Genomic DNA, 4,946 nt, shown 5'->3' with positions numbered 1-4,946 from the left:
CACCCACCCCAGGCCGCAGCAGAAGCCTCTCCCGCACGCCCTGCAGGCTTCTCAGCCACCCCAGGCCGCAGCAGAAGCCTCTCCCGCACGCTCTGCAGGCTTCTCAGCCACCCCAGGCCGCAGCAGAAGCCTCTCCCGCACGCTCTGCAGGCTTCCCACCCACCCCAGGCCGCAGCAGAAGCCTCTCCCGCACGCCCTGCAGGCTTCTCAGCCACCCCAGGCCGCACCAGAAGCCTCTCCCGCACGCTCTGCAGGCTTCCCACCCACCCCAGGCCGCAGCAGAAGCCTCTCCCGCACGCCCTGCAGGCTTCTCAGCCACCCCAGGCCGCAGCAGAAGCCTCTCCCGCACGCTCTGCAGGCTTCTCAGCCACCCCAGGCCGCAGCAGAAGCCTCTCCCGCACGCTCTGCAGGCTTCTCAGCCACCCCAGGCCGCAGCAGAAGCCTCTCCCGCACGCTCTGCAGGCTTCTCAGCCACCCCAGGCCGCACCAGAAGCCTCTCCCGCACGCTCTGCAGGCTTCCGACCCACCCCAGGCCGCACCAGAAGCCTCCCCCGCACGCTCTGCAGGCTTCTCCGCCACCCCAGGCCGCACCAGAGGATCTTTTGCACCTCTCTGGACGCCACCCAGAGACTCCAGGCCGCACCAGAGGCCCCCCCCGCAACCATTTACAGGCTGCAGTGCCAGCCTAGGCCCCGCTGGCAGCCTCCCTTGTCTGCTTTGGAAGGCCTCCCATCCACTCCAGACCTGCCTGGAGGCCTCCCTCGACTGCTCCCGGGGCCCTCGAAGCCACCCTAGGCCTTTCTGGAGGACCTGCTCGACCGCTTGGGCGGCTTCTGACGCACCCTCGGCCATCCGGCGCCCAGCAGCTCCCAGGGCCAGGCACCGGCCTCCCCCTCCGGCCGCCCCTGGGGCCGGGGGTGGCTCGGACTCGGCGCCCCCAACGTGTCGTCCCGTCCCCCCCCCGCCCCGCACCGCCGAACATTCGCTGCAGCCGAGGGCTTGCCGCTCGACGCCTACCCCACCCGCCCAGCCCCCCGCTGCGGCCCGGCGCTGCCCCGGCCGCTGCGCCCCGCCTCTCATCGCTCCCCCCACCCGGCAACCGGCCGCCGGGCACGGCAAGTCCCAGGGCAGGGAACAGGTGCTGCCGGGACCCCGTGCTGGCTGCCGGCTTCCCGGGGCTGCCCCGGGCACGGACAGGTCGCCCCCCCGCCCCGGCGAATGTTCACCGAACTGGCTGCCGGCTGCCTTCGAGCACCCCCCCGCCCCCCGCCACTATCGTCCCCCCCGCCCCCCCTCCGCCTCCGCTGCCGCTTCTCCCCGCACCGCCTCCACTGCCTCCCCCGCCGCCCGGCGAACGAGTCGCCGGATCCGTAGGGTGCCGGGAGCCCGAACGGCGAGCGGCTCCGGCTGCTGCCGGGACCGCGGGGATTCGAGCCGGTCCGGCCCGCGGCCGGGACCCCGTGCCGGAAGCCGGCATCCCGGGACGGCCCCGGGACGGCCCCGGTCGCCGGCCGGGGTGACGTTCAGCGAAGCGGCTGCCGCCAGTCTTTGGGCCTCCCCCGTGCCGGGGCCGCGGGGATTCGAGCCGGTCCGGCCGCGGCCGGGATCCCGGGCCGGACGATGGCTTCCCGGGGCCGGTCCCGGTCGCCTCCCGGGTGACGTTCACCGAAGCGGCTGCCGGCTGTCTTCGAGCCCCCCCCCCCCCTCCGCCTCCGCTGCCGCTTCTCCCCGCACCCCCTCCACTGCCTCCCCCCGCCGCCCGGCGAACGAGTCGCCGGATCTGTAGGGTGCCGGGAGCTCCGAACGGCGAGCGGCTCCGGCTTCTGCCGGGGATCCGCGGGGATTCGAGCCGCTCCGGCCGCGGCCGGGACCCCGTGCCGGAAGCCGGCATCCCCGGACAGCCCCGGGACGGCCCCGGTCGCCGGCCGGTGACGTTCACCGAAGCGGCTGCCGGCTGTCTTCGAGCCCCCCCCCCCTCCGCCTCCGCTGCCGCTTCTGCCCGCACCCCCTCCCACTGCCTCCCCCCCGCCGCCCGGCGAACGAGTCGGCGGATCCGTAGGGTGCCGGGAGCCCCGAACGGCGAGCGGGCTCCGGCTGCTGCCGGGACCCGCGGGGATTCGAGCCGCTCCCGGCCGCGGCCGGGACCCCGTGCCGGATGCCGGCATCCCGGGACGGCCCCGGGACGGGCCCCGGTCGCCGGCCGGGTGACGTTCAGCGAAGCGGCTGCCGCCAGTCTTTGGGCCTCCCCCGTGCCGGGGCCAGCGGGGCTTCGAGTCGGTCCGGCCGCGGCTGGGACCCCGTGGCCTGTCGCAGGCTTCCCGGGACGGCCCCGGAACGGCCGCGGTCGCCGGCCGGGTGACGTTCACCGAGGCGACTGCCGGCTGTCTTCGAGCCCCCCCCCCCCCTGCCGGAGCCGCGGGGATACGAGCCGGTCCCGGCCGCGGCCGGGACCCCGTGCCGGAAGCCGGCATCCCGGGACGGCCCCGGGACGGCCCCGATCGCCTCCTGGGTGACGTTCACCGAAGCGGCTGCCGGCTGTCTTCGAGCCCCCCCCCCCTCCGCCTCCGCTGCCGCTTCTCCCCGCACCGCCTCCACTGCCTCCCCCCGCTGCCGGCGAACGAGTCGGCGGATCCATACCGTCCCGAGAGCCCGAGGCGGCGGCACCCAGTGCGGGTCCGGCCGAGGCCGGGACCCCGTGCCTGTCGCAGGCTTCCCGGGACGGCCCCGGAACGGCCCGCGGTCGCCGGCCGGGTGACGTTCACCGAAGCGGCTGCCGCCAGTCTTTGGGCCTCCCCCGTGCCGGGGGCCGCGGGGATTCGAGCCGGTCCGGCCGCGGCCGGGACCCCGTGCCGGAAGCCGGCATCCCGGGACGGCCCCGGGACGGCCCCGGTCGCCGGCCGGGTGACGTTCACCGAAGCGGCTGCCGGCTGTCTTCGAGCCCCCCCCCCCTCCGCCTCCGCTGCCGCTTCTCCCCGCACCCCCTCCACTGCCTCCCCCGCCGCCCGCGAACGAGTCGCCGGATCTGTAGGGGGCCGGGAGCCCGAAGGGCGGCGAGCGGCTCCGGCTGCTGCCGGGACCGCGAGGCTTCGAGCCGGTCCGGCCGGCCGGCCGGATCTCGTGCCGAACGTCGTCTTCCCGGACGGTCCCGGGAGGGCCCCAGTCTCCTCCCGGGTGACGTTCACCGAAGCGGCTGCCGGCTGTCTTCGAGCCCCCACCCCTGCCGTGGCCGCGGGGATTCGCCCCGGTCCGGCAGCTGACGGTTCCCTGTGCCGGACGCCGGCTTCCCGGGACAGCCCCGGGACACCCCCGGTCGCCTCCCGGGTGACGTTCACCGAAGCTGCTGCCGCCTGTCTTTGTCCCCCCCCCCCCGTGCTCTCCCTCAGCCGGGAGGTAGACGTGCTCTCCCTCGGCGAGTAGACGTGCTCTCCCTCGGCGAGTAGACGTGCTCTCCCTCGGCGAGTAGACGTGCTCTCCCTCGGCGAGTAGACGTGCTCTCCCTGGGCGAGTAGACGTGCTCTCCCTGGGCGAGTAGACGTGCTCTCCCTGGGCGAGTAGACGTGCTCTCCCTGGGCGAGTAGACGTGCTCTCCCTGGGCGAGTAGACGTGCTCTCCCTGGGCGAGTAGACGTGCTCTCTCCCTGGGCGAGTAGACGTGCTCTCCCTGGGCGAGTAGACGTGCTCTCCCTGGGCGAGTAGACGTGCTCTCCCTGGGCGAGTAGACGTGCTCTCCCTGGGCGAGTAGACGTGCTCTCCCTGGGCGAGTAGACGTGCTCTCCCTCGGCGAGTAGACGTGCTCTCCCTCGGCGAGTAGACGTGCTCTCCCTGGGCGAGTAGACGTGCTCTCCCTCGGCGAGTAGACGTGCTCTCCCTGGGCGAGTAGACGTGCTCTCCCTCGGCGCAGTAGACGTGCTCTCCCTCAGCGAGTAGACGTGCTCTCCGCGGAGCTCGCGCTTGTCGCCAAGGGGTCGCTGTTGCGCTCTGCCTCCGCCTACGTCATCGTACAAGCCGGCGTGATTTCTGCGACCTGCCGCTGGGCGGAGGTCGGCTGGTTGTGCGCTCGCGGAGCTGACGGCCCTCCAGTTCCGTATATGAGGGAACGAGTGACGCCGAGCACTCCCAGGGCAGCGCTGCCGAGCGGCTGCTCCAAGCCACCCGCCAGGCGGCTGGGCAGGGGTCCGTCTGGCTTCTCGGTGGCTTTCCCCCGGGTCAGAGAGGGGACCCGCGGGGCCGAGCAAAGGCGCGGCGGTTTGGAGCGGCCGCTGGCGCACCCTCAGCGGTGTTGGATGGGTTTCGCTCGTCCGTGAGCCGGAGCCCAGCCGGGCTCGGCAACGAAAGAGGGGAAAAGAAAAAAAGTTGACGAGTGGCTGGCGCCGGCCACTGCCGAAGTGTGGAACCCCCAAAGCGAAGTTTGCCTCGGTGGGGCACGGGGGCAGAGAAAGCCGGGGGAGACGTGGTGCCGGCGTCGGTCCCACCAAGAATGGAAAGCAAGCCCGTCCAGGCACGGCGAGAGAGAGCCCGGTAAGGGGCAGAGAGAGTTCCCAGCACTGGACCCTCTTCACGGGGGTTCCCCCCCATGGCCAAAGCCGCAGCCCGCGGGGGGCACGGCATCTAAGGGAAAAGCCAGCGGCGGTGACTGGCCACTCGTAATGCTATGGAGCCCGGCATGGGGGGAGGAGGGCAAGCCGGTGCCCCAGCACGGCTTCCTCCTGGCTCCAGAGGGGCGCCCCGTGATGGAGATGTAACTCGGTGCAGCTTGAGGGAAAATGCAAGCCCACGTTTCGGGGAGGCAGAGGTGCCCTGTGAGCCGGTGCGGCCCGGTGCAGCTTGCCCCCCCCCCCATCTCTGGAGGGCGCCCCGTTTGCTCCTCCGGCGTGTTGCCCGCACGCCGAGCCCCGTGCCTGCTGGCTGCTCCCGAGGGCGGTGGCGGGGGTGCGCGTGGCTGTGTCT

Source organism: Melanerpes formicivorus, unplaced genomic scaffold (genome assembly GCF_026170545.1).
Source record: "Melanerpes formicivorus ecotype bairdi unplaced genomic scaffold, bMelFor1.0.p_v2 SCAF_541, whole genome shotgun sequence".
NCBI classification, from domain to species: Eukaryota; Metazoa; Chordata; class Aves; order Piciformes; family Picidae; genus Melanerpes; species Melanerpes formicivorus.
Note: the sequence above shows the minus strand (reverse complement) of the source record.